The following is a 12,235-nucleotide window of genomic DNA, read 5'->3' as shown; positions in this document are numbered from 1 at the left end:
GTTCAACATATGCAAATCAATCAATGTCATACACCACATCAACAAAAGAAAAGACAAAAACTACATGATCATCTCAACAGATGCAGAAAAAGCGTTTGATAAAATTCAACATCCATTCATGATAAAAACTCTTACCAAAGTGGGTATAGAGGGTACATATCTCAACATAATAAAAGCTATGTTGTGACAAACCTGCAGCCAACATAATACTCAACAGCAGAAAGGTGGAAGCTTTCCCACTAACATCTGGAACAGGGATGCCCATTCTCATCTTTTCTACTCAACATAGTATTAGAAGTCCTAGCCACAGCAATCAGACAAGAAAAAGAAATAAAAGGTATCCAAATTGAAAGAGAAGAGGTAAAATTGTCATTATATGCAGATGACATGATACTATATATAGAAAACCCTGAAGACTCCACACAAAGACTACTAGAACTGATAAGCAAATACATCAAGGTAGGAGGATACAAGATTAACATACACAAATTGGCTGCATTTCTTTATACTAAGAAGGAAATATCAGAAAAAAAAATCTCTTTTAAAATCGCATTTAAAAAAACACACACACAAAAACCTTAGGAATAAACCTGACCAAAGAGGTGAAAGACTTATATGCTGAGAATTATAAAACGTTGATAAAGAAGATTGAAGATGATTCAAAGAAATGGAAAGACATTTTACGCTCTTGGATTGGAAGAATTAATATGTTAAAATGGCCATACTACCCAAAGCAATCTATAGATTTAATGCATCCCTATCAAACTACCCATGACATTTTTCACAGAACTAGAATAAATAATCCTAAAATTTACATGGAACCATAAAAGGCCCACAATTGCCAAAGCAATCCTGAGGAACAAAGAACAAAGCTGGAGGCATAACCCTCCCAGACTTCAGACAATACTACAAAGCTACAGTAATCAAACAGTGTGGTATTGGCACAAAAACAAACATATGGATCAATGGAACAGAATAGAGAGCCCAGAAATAAACCCACACACCTACAGTCAATTAATCTTCGACAAAGGAGACAAGAATATACAATGGAGAAAAGACAGTCTCTTCAGCAAGTGGTGTTGGGAAAACTGGACAGCTGCATGTAAAACAATGAAATTAGAACACAGACTCACACCACACACAGAAATAAATTCAAAATGGCTTAAAGACTTACATATAAGACAGGATACCATAAAACTCCTAGAAGAGGGCTTCCCTGGTGGCGCAGTGGTTAAGAATCTGCCTGCCAGTGCAGGCGACACGGGTTCGAGCCCTGGTCTGGGAAGATCCCACATGTCTCAGAGCAACTAAGCCCGTGTGCCACGACTACTGAGCCTGCACTCCAGAGCCCACGAGCCACAACTACCGAGTCCACGTGCTACACTACTGAAGCCTGCGTGCCTAGAGCCTGAGCTCCACAACGAGAAGCCACCACAATGAGAACCCCGCACACCTCAACAAAGAGTAGCCCCCACTCGCTGCAACTAGAGAAAGCCTGAGCACAGCAATGAAGACCCAATGCAGCCAAAAATAAATAAATTTATTCAAAAAAACACAAACAAACAAAAAACTCCTAGAAGAGAACATAGACAAACCATTCTCTGACATTAACTGTACCAATGTTTTCTTAGGTCAGTCTCCCAAGGCAATAGAAATAAAAGTTAAAATAAACAAATGGGACCTAATCAAACTTATAAGCTTTTGCAGAGCAAAGGAAACCATAAACAAAATGAAAAGACAACCTATGGACTGGAAGAAAATATTGGCAAATGATGTGACCGACAAGGGCTTAACTTCCAAAATATATAAACAGCTCATGTGACTCAATAAAAAAACAAAAACAAACAAACAACCCAATCAACAAATGGGCAGAAGACTTAAACAGACATTTCTCCAAAGAAGACATACAGATGGCCAATAGTCACATGGAAAGATGCTCAACATCACTAATTATTAGAGAAATGCAAATCAAACCTACAATGAGGTACCACTTCACACCAGTTATAATGGCCATCATTAAGAAGTCTACAAATAAATGCTGGGGAGGGTGTGGAGAAAAGGGAACCCTCCTACACTGCTAAATGGAATGTAAATTGGTGCAGCCACTTTGGAAAACAGTATGGAGTTTCCTTAAAAAACTAAAAATAGAGTTGCCATATGATGCTGCAATCCTACTCCTGGGCATATATCTGGAGAAAACTCTAATTCAACAAGATACACGCACCCCAGTGTTCATAGCAGCACTATTTACAATAGCCAAGACACAGAAGCAACCTAAATGTCCATTGACAGATGAATGGATAAAGAAGATGTGGCATATATATACAATGGAATATTAGTCATAAAAAAGAATGAAATAATGCCATTTGCAGCAACATGGATAGACCTAGAGATTATCATACTAAGTGAAGTGAGTCAGACAGAGAAAGACAAATATCCTATGACATCACTTATATGTGGAATCTAAAATGTGACACAAATGAACTTACTTACAAAACAGAAACAGACTCACAGACTTAGAAAACAAACTTATCGTTACCAAAGAGGGAAGGGGGGGAAGGGATAAATTAGGACTTCAGGATTAGCAGATACAAATTACTGTATATAAAATAAACAAGGCCCTATTGTATAGCACAGGGAACTATATTCAATATCTTGTAATAAACCATAATGAAAAAGAATATGAAAAAGAATCACTTTTTCTGTACACCAGAAACTAACACAACATTGTAAATTAACTATACTTCGATCTTTAAAAAAAAGAGTAGAAGTGGAGAGATCTACTTACTACATAGGGCAGGGAGGAAAAGAGTCTTTGAAGTGACACATTAAGTTTTAAAATGAGAAGCAACATGCTTTGGAAAGAGCCGGGGAGAAGCATTACAGCAGAAGAAACAGAATGTGCTAAGGCTTGACTTGTACAGAGAACTGAAAGATACAGTGAATGGTTGTAACACAATGGTTGAGGAGAGGGTGATATGAAATGAGTTTGGCAAGGAATGCCATGAAAGTAGAGACCAATAGCTTAGACTAGGAGGTAGTGGAGATGTAAAGAAGTCATCACAATTTGCATATATTTGTGGGTATAGCTGATAGGACTTGTGAATGAAATAATTGTGGGGGATGAGAGAAAGAGGGGAGTCCAAGAAGACTCCCAGGTTTCTGGATTAAGCCACTGGTGAATAGTAGTGTCATTGCAGACTGAGAAGATCAGACAGAAAGAGGTTAGAAGAAAAACCAGTTTTGCTTTTGGGTATGATAAATCTGAAATGCCTGCGATGTATCTAAGATAGAACAAGTAGGCAATTGAGAGTCTGGAGCTCAGAGGAGAGGACTGAGGACATATATTAGAAATAACACTGTAGGGATGATATTTTATTTATTTATTTATTTATTATTTTATAAATTTATTTATTTACTAATTATTTATTTTTGGCTGTGTTGGGTCTTTGTTGCTGTGTGCCGGCCTTCTCCAGCTGCAATGAGCAGGGGCCTCTCCCGTTGCGGAGCATGGGCTCTAGGCGTGCAGGCTCAGCAGCTGTGGCACATGGGCTTAGCTGCTCTGCGGCATGTGGGATCCCCCCGGACCAGGGATTGAACCCATATCCCCTGCATTGGCAGGTGGATTCTCAACCACTGCGCCACCAGGGAAGTCCTGGGATAATATTTTAGACTTGGAGATGGGTGAGATCTCCTAGGAAGACAGAGTAAAGGGAGAAGAAAGGAGAGCTGAAGACTGAGCATGGAGAACTAGCCAGGTGAATAGTTGTGCCACTAAAAGAAATGCTGAAGGAAGTTAAGAGGAGCATATGGTTAGGAGAGGAAATTGATGATTTATCTTTGGAACTTGCTAAGTTTAAGGTACAGACTAGACTCGTGTCATTTCTAGTGTGATGCCTGGCAAAATGTATAGGTCCCCCTTCACAATGTTAATGCCATACTTATATTTTATTTTGTGATGAGGCCTTACAATATCTCTGTGAATTTTCAGGATAAAACATTCATGGTCATGTCCGAGTTGGAGTTTGGATCAGGAGAAACAATTCTACTAAGATCCATGAAATTGAAGGTGTTTCTGAATTATGGAGATAAATGGTTCTCTGTGTCACCAGTCCTAAACAACAAGTGGCTATTTCTTTTTGGGTAATGGACATGAGATGAAGAAAGACAAGTTTGTTCAATGTTGAGCCAATGTGCTTCACTGGTAGCACACAAGCTGAGAATGCAATGAAAATACACGTGTTTTGAACATCTACCATGTGCAAGGCCCTGTGCTAGGTTCTGGGGATAACTCAGAGAACAAGATAGACAAGACTTGCACCTTACAAACAAGCAAAGGAGATGGGGAAAAATTAACCTACAAATAAAATAACTGCAAAGTGTGGCAAGTGCTATGAAAGAAACAAACAGATCCAGGAAATAAGTGGGAGGGGTGGTATGGCACTTTGGGTTTAGAAAGGGTCTTTAGGGAAATTTTCCTTGGGTAAGTGACATTTACTTGATTCCTGAAGGATGAGGGGTCAGTCATACCAAGATTAGGGGATGTGCCTGGCTATCGATGAAACACCAAATTGACTGTGAAAAGTTAAGCCAGGCTGAATAGCTCATATTGGAATATTCAGTATGGGCACACTGAGAGCGGGGGAAGGTGTTGCAAGTGGTCTGCCCCCATGGGGAGTATTTTATCATTGACTCTGTTTAAAATTGCCTGCATAGGGTGATAATAAAAAGTGGACTGACATTTAGCCAATTTTACTATTATTTAAAAATTCTTTGCAGACAACGGCCCTGTCGTGGGCTGAATGATGGCCCTCAAAAAGATACATCCATATCCCAAACACTGGAACCTGTGACTATTACCTTATACAGTAAAAGAGTAAATATTAAATTATGTGAAAAGATGTAACTAAGGATTTTGAGAGTGTGTATCAGATTATCTTTCTGTAAGCTGAAAGTAGATATTAGACTGAGATATTAAGTTACCCAGTTCTTGAGGTAAATAGGTGTATGTTTTAATAGAGCTGTCACTGTAGAATTTGATGCTGTGTTAGGAGAAATGTTTCTTACATCCAAGTTTGCTTACAGCCAAGTAACTTAACCCAAGTTAAGTTAACCTGACTAGCCATGTAGGTGTTTTATATTGCCATTCCTATTGCATAAGGAGGCCTTGTGGTAGTTCAGGTGGGCCCTCTCAAGGCAAGACTACAATCCTGGGCCTGGTCACAAGTTTAGGTTCATATACTTATCAGCGTTAGGAAGACTGAATCACACTAGCCACACTCACAAGGCTGGCAAGTGACAAAATTCAAGTGTTTAAAAATATTTATTAATTTAATAAATGATGATGAACTTATGTGTGTTGATTAGTGTACTCTCCTTATAAACAAGTCATATATAATATGGGATTATATTCAGAATGTAGCTAGGTGATGACATATGAGCAAGCAGAAGTTTAATAAATGGTTTTATACCTGCAGTAGGCAGGCTCTGAGATAACCTTCAATGATCCCTCTAATGAAAGTATAGTATTCATACCCTCCTGTGATTCCCCTCCCCTTGTGTGTAGGTGTGTATTCACTTTTAACGAATAGAATGTAGCAGAAATGATGGGATTTCACTTCTGAGATTAGGTTACAAAAAGACTGTGGCTTCATCTTGAGAGCTCCCTCTTGTTCTATTGCTCACTCTGAGGAAAGACAATTGCCACGTTGTGGGCTGCCCTATAGACAGGCCTCTGGCTAATGACCAGTGAGGAACTGAGGTCTTCACTCCAACATCTCACCAGGAACTGAGTCCCACCATCAACCACATGAGTGAGCTTGGAAGCAGATGCTCGCCAGAGGCACCCAGGTATGCAGCACCTGGATTCCTAACCCTCAGAGGCTGTGAGATAGTAAATGTTTGTTGTTTTAAGCAGTAAGGTTTGGGGTAAATTGTTACACAGCAATAATAACTAACACAACAGCAATCATATAACTTTTGAAATACTAATTTAAAAACACTAAAAGACAATAAGGAGGGAAATAAAATTGAATAAAAACTATAACAGTAGTTTCCATGGTTACACTATTTATTTTAATAGCTTCTTAGGCATTCTAATCACACTGACTAGATTCCCTAGTAGTGGTTAATTTCATCCAGTTTATGTTGAGTCTTACTAGTTTTATTCCCAGGGAGTGACATTTTATCTAACTTCTAGATGCATCTAACTATGGACTCCAACAAACTGAGTATTATACACACTGACAACTAAATATTTATTGATTCATTCATACATAAATTCATTTTGTCTACTGAAGACTCAGAAAGGAATCCCAAATGGCATACTGATTCTGTTGGTCTTTTTTTTTTTGGATTAATGTTCACAGGAGAGTTAGATGTTAAATTCATTCATTTTTTTAAAATACTTTTTTTAAACAAAAAGTATAAATGTTAAATGTACAATGAAAAAATAGAGACGCAAAAAAGAAGAAAGTGAAAGTCAACTTTGAACCTGCTACTCAGAGAGGACTGCTACTGAATGCACTATTGATTTTAGTTGACAGCATTTGCCTATTCTATTTTTTTTAAACATCACAAATAAGACTTTTTATTGTCACCATTAAATGTCTGAATTATAAAGAGATTCTTGGATTGGTGGCTCATATCCATAAGCTCATTCAACTCTAGCATTCAACTCATCCCCAGCAGCTTTTCCAAAACTACTACCTTCACCATGAAACTCCATTAGTTTACCCAATTCAAATTTTTGCTTCTTAGGATTTTTACTTGTCTAACAAAGACATCAGATAGAGGATAAAAAGACTGGCAAAGCCTTTTCTATGTCTTTCCCAGTGCTGTCTGGAATCAATTTATTGACCACTTTTTTTAAGTTATTTGTCTGCACCTCTCGGGTCATGATTCCCAACATCTTCTGGATTTCTGACTATTGTGTTTTTTAGTAAAATCAGCACAGAATTAGATGAAGCAAATAACCATTGGTAGTCTTGACATCAGCATGAGATTCGATCATGGCCTGCCATTTTTTGACCATTCTGGAGCACAGTTTATCACAGGTACAATCCATGCCATGGGAGTTGGTCAGGCAGTTTTTGCCCTGAACATCCTCAGTAATTAGCTTGGATTTTCTAAATGCACCTTCATTATTCTGCAGATGAGCAAGGCTCACTTTAAAAACATGACCCTTGAGGCCATCAGATGCAATTTTGATTCCTTGAGTTTTCCTGACTAGTGTTTTTCCAATGTTTCATATACTGAACATAGCTGGTACTTTCACATCATACCAATCTTTCATAGAGAATGGATTAACCACTTTCTTCTTGGCAAACTTTTTGCCACTTTTCATAAGCACTTGTTCTTGCCCACTGCCATGGTGCTGCTCAGAGGGCCAAAAGGGCTATTTGCTTTTTTTTTTTTTTTTTAAACATCTTTATTGGGGTATAATTGCTTTACAATAGCGTGTTAGTTTCTGCTTTATAACAAAGTGAATCAGTCATACATAAACATATTATTTGCTTATTTTTTTAAAAATTGGGAAAATATTCTATTCTTGGTTAACTTGCTAATTGATTTTTCTGAAACTCAGTTTCCTTAATGAAATATTATATCTGAAATTTTATGTATTAATATTTAATAATTTAGTATCACTAATATTTAATACCTAGTACCACTTACTAATGTTATAAACACTATACCGAACAACTTTATTTACATTATCTAATTTGACTTTCACTATACCTTGTGAGTTAGGCACTAATATTACTTCTATTTTTCAGATAAGTAAACTAAGGCTTAGAGAGGTTAAATAATTTGCTCACACAGGGTCACAAAGCTAAGCAGTTTCAGAATAGAGATTCCATCCCAGTTCTGTCTGACTACAAAATTTATACTCATACCACTCTGCTATAGTTTCTCCCTCAAACTTGTTCCCATAATGCTTTTCATAAAGGAAAAATGTCATTTAAAAAACTTTCATATTTAGAAAAGACATCATATTTGTTATTAAAAGACTAACCTAATTTACCCATACCTCCATTCAATTCCTTTGAAAGTTTTTTGAAGATAGTGTCTCAAGACAAAAATATTAAGAGCTAAAGGAAATATACATGAATAAAATTCTTTCCCTGCCAAAATAAAACAGTGGATGTTACCAATGATTTGCCTCGTTTGAAACTGGAACTATCATCAGGGAGCCAATTTCCATTTATATAAAACTACATAATTCTGTTTCTGATTATAATTTCTAAAGTTATAGTCAACTGTTACAGTTGAAAAGCTAGATTTTTATCAGTTACACTTCTGCTGCTGTAGAGTCTATTATAATGAAATAAAGGAGTAATATGGAAAGAAAGAGCAGTGATAGTGATTAAGGAATGTTAGAATAGAAAGAAATTTGGAGGCTACTTTGCCCATTCTCCATATTTTAGAGAGGAGAAAACTGAGGTCCAGAGAATTAACTATCTCTGTATCTCTTAAGCTGTCAAAGTAGACAAAGTGTAAGAGTACAGGTGTGTGAAAAGTGACTTTCATCTGATAATTAAGACAGTGTTGCAAATGTATTCACCCAAGTTCTAAAACTCTATCAATAAGAGAAACAGATTTTTTAAAAACCCCAAATAACAAAAAGCATAAGATCTGGTACATAAAAAGTACCTAATAAATATTTGCAAATGAACAAATGAATAAAAAGATTTTATTGCTTTCATTTTCAAGTTCCCTCACAATCCTTTAATTCATATCTTATATGCAATCATAATGTATACACATAGTTTATTTTGCTCTTTGCCCTTGAGTTATAGCATAACATTTTTCTGTGTTATAAAATGACCAGAACCTTTTAAAGGACCTATTGAAGTTACAACACTTCTGAGTCAGATTCCCAAATGACTGTTAAAAATGACTATTAAAAAAAAAAAAAATTAAAAAAAAAAAAAAATTAAAAAAAAAAATTAAAAAAAAAAAAAATGACTATTAACAGGGGTGAATCCAGGTTTTGCAGGGAGGCCCTCATTAAGGAAAAATTACAAAAATATGTTACTTAAAAAAATTTTTTACAAAACAGTGAAAAAATATCTCTCTCTTTCAAGAGACCATTTCTAGGGCCCCTCCAGGGCTTGGAGGGGCCTGTGCATTGAGTGGCCCTGAACCTTCATTAGCTGCATAGTACATATGCCTCTGTTGGTAACCAGATACCACCTTCATGGTGGTTATGATACAGCTTGAATGTTTTTTAGAGGTTTACTAAAATTTTAGAAATGTACATCACACTTTGACAGTGTTAGAAATTCTTTCTATACAGCTGACCTGGAATCTACTTCAGGCCCCACCATAAACTTGGTGGCTTTTAAATTATAAGCAAGTCTCTTAACTTCTTCAGGTCTCAAATTCCTCATCTGTAGAATGGGCTTAATATCTATCTCAAAGAATTGCAAATGAAAACAAAGATAAAATAGTTGGTACAGTTCCTGACACATCATAAATGCTCCATAAAGATTAGGTATTATGATTACAGTGATAGTTAAAACATTAGCCTACCTTATATGGGAACCTCCTGTCTCTCCATTACAACTTTGTACATTGACTGTAGGTAAAATATGGTGTAAAATGAGTTTTAAGGATTGTGCAGATTCAATTTTTTATTATTTTAATTTTTAAAAATAATGTTATTATGGGGCTTCCCTGGTGGTGCAGTGGTTGAGAGTCCGCCTGCCAATGCAGGGGACACGGGTTCGTGCCCTGGTCCAGGAAGAACCCACATGCCGCGGAGCGGCTGGGCCCGTGAGCCATGGCCGCTGAGCCTGCGCGTCCGGAGCCTGTGCTCCGCAACGAGAGAGTCTACAACAGTGAGAGGCCCGCGTACTGCAAAAAATAAAAAAATAAATAATGTTATTATGAAAAGTAGTAACTACATAACAGAACATTTGGAGAACAGAGAAAAGAAAAAAAATAGCACCCATAATTTCTCCAGACTTACGCTATATTTTCTTGTTGTGTTTTTTTCCTTAATGCAGGCTTCATTTAAAATATAAAAATGCTTGAAATAAGTAGACCCAATTATTCTCTTTTTTTTAAATTTAATTATTTATTTGGCTGTGCTGGGTCTTAGTTGCAGCACGTGGGATCTTTAGTTGCGGCATGCAAACTCTTAGTTGTAGCATGTGGAATCTAGTTCCCTGACCAGGGATTGACCCCAGAGCCCCTGCATTGAGAGCACAGTCTTAGCCACTGGACCACCAGGGAAGTCCCCCAATTATTCTCTTTTCAAGGGGGTTGGTATTATGGCATTATTATTTTCAAATACATGGCAAATCTCAAAATATGTTTTACATAAAACTATTTGAGAAAAATCAGGAGGAAGAAAAGGTACACATTCTACTGTTGTCGTTCCATAGTTATTCCCACAAGCCGCGCGGCGCGGCCAAAATAAATAAATAAGTAAATAAAGATTCATGTTTTTATAAGATTATGATCTTACTGTACATATAATTTGATAGTCTGCATTTTTTCCCTACATTATATCACAAGTCTTTCTCCATACTACTACATACTACTACAGCGACATTCATAGTAACTAGAGCATCTGAGAGCAAGGCTTAGTTTCCTAAACTTCATATGACTGTGTGTGAAGAAACTAAGGCAGGCCAAGGTTTGAAAAGTCAGAAACTTGGAGTGAGTGCTTTTGGTTTGCCTGCAACTATAATGTGGAAAATGTAGAAAGAGAAGTTATGACTCAGGGATTCTTGATTTTCAACCAAACGTCCCAAGTCAGCAAAAGAATATAAAGCCCTATCAATATAATCCTAAATTCCATAAACACTTTTATTTCTTTAATAGATGGGAAAGTGGTGCAATACTATTCAACAGCAAGGACTTATCTGTCACAACGTGTTATTATTAGGGTTTTAGCTCTCAAAATGGGGTAAATTTACTCCCCCACCACCCAAAGGGGTCTTTCTTTAAAATTCCGCAAGGCAACGCAAATCCTCACTATAAAGAACAAGTCAAGTCTGGACATGGTTGTCTGAATTCAGTGACATTTGCTCTTGGAAAAAGATTTTTACCTTTTAATTATGCTTTTGTGCTGATATTCATTGATTTCAAAGCACAAACTTTTTCTTTTAAGCTTCTTGTTCCTTTAACATTGTCCTGCTGTAGGAATTCAAGCCACTTTTAAAAATTGTAAAATATACACTGAGGAAGCAATCCACATGTCCATTGCTGAATGAATGGAAAAACAAAATGTGGCATATGCATACAATGGAATATTATTCAGCCTTAAAAAGGAAGGAAATTCTGATATTGATACATACCACAGCATGGATGAACCTTGAAGACATTACGCTCGCTAAGTGAAATAAGCCAGACACAAAAGGACAAATACTGTATGATTCCACTTATATGAGGTATCATAGAGATACAAAATAAAATAACGGTTACCAGGGCATGGGGGGGAGGAAGGAACAGGGAGTTATTGTTTAATGGGTACAGAGTTTCATTTTCTGATGATGAACAGTTCTGGAGATGGACAGTGGTGATGGTTGCGTAACAGTGTGAGTGTGCTTACTGACACCGGACTGCATACTTAAAAAGGAGTAAAATAGTAAATCTTATATATTTTATGGTAAATTTAAAAAAATCCAGTGTATAACATACATTGAGAAAAATGTATTATACATACATACATATTCAGTTTAAGAAATAATTATACAGCAAATATATGTGTAATCACCAACTAGGTCAAGAAATAAAATATTATCAGAGTGCACCCCTGTGCCCCCATCACAACCGTTTTCTTCCTTCCTGAGTAACCACTGACCTGACTAAACATTTAAAAATCAGGCTGTGATGTGATAATGCAGGATAAGTTAAATCAATATTAGAAAATGCAACCGAGTATTTCTTTAAATTCCAATATTTTCCATATATGCAAAAAAAATTTTTTAACTTAACTTTTAAAGTGCTCTTTCACCCTCTTTCTCTCTTGAAACTCTTCACAATCTAAAACCCTTCTTAGTTCCACAGTTGACCTCACCTGCAGCGTTAAAACAAAACAAAACAAAACAAAAAAACCTACTTCAGTGTAGATTTTAGATTTTCATTCCTCCCACTCTCCCTTGCCTCCAACTACAAAGAAACAATGATTTAAACCCTTTGTGCTCTTTTAGAAAATTACACAGATACCCCATTGTGGAATCCTATAATCCCTTCGTGGAAAGGAAGAGATTAGCATATGAAT

At 36.6% G+C, this 12,235-nt stretch overlaps 1 pseudogene; it reads right to left on the bottom strand.

The window, feature by feature from the left end:
• Window positions 1-6,601: 6,601 nt before the first annotated feature.
• LOC117200282 (40S ribosomal protein S3a-like) lies at window positions 6,602-7,371 on the bottom strand (annotated as a pseudogene).
• Window positions 7,372-12,235: the final 4,864 nt, after the last annotated feature.

The sequence above is a fragment of the Orcinus orca genome, chromosome 19, assembly GCF_937001465.1.
Source record: "Orcinus orca chromosome 19, mOrcOrc1.1, whole genome shotgun sequence".
In the NCBI taxonomy this organism is placed as follows: Eukaryota; Metazoa; Chordata; class Mammalia; order Artiodactyla; family Delphinidae; genus Orcinus; species Orcinus orca.
The sequence above is the reverse complement of the archived record's forward strand: the minus strand, read 5'-3'. Positions and strand labels throughout refer to the sequence as shown.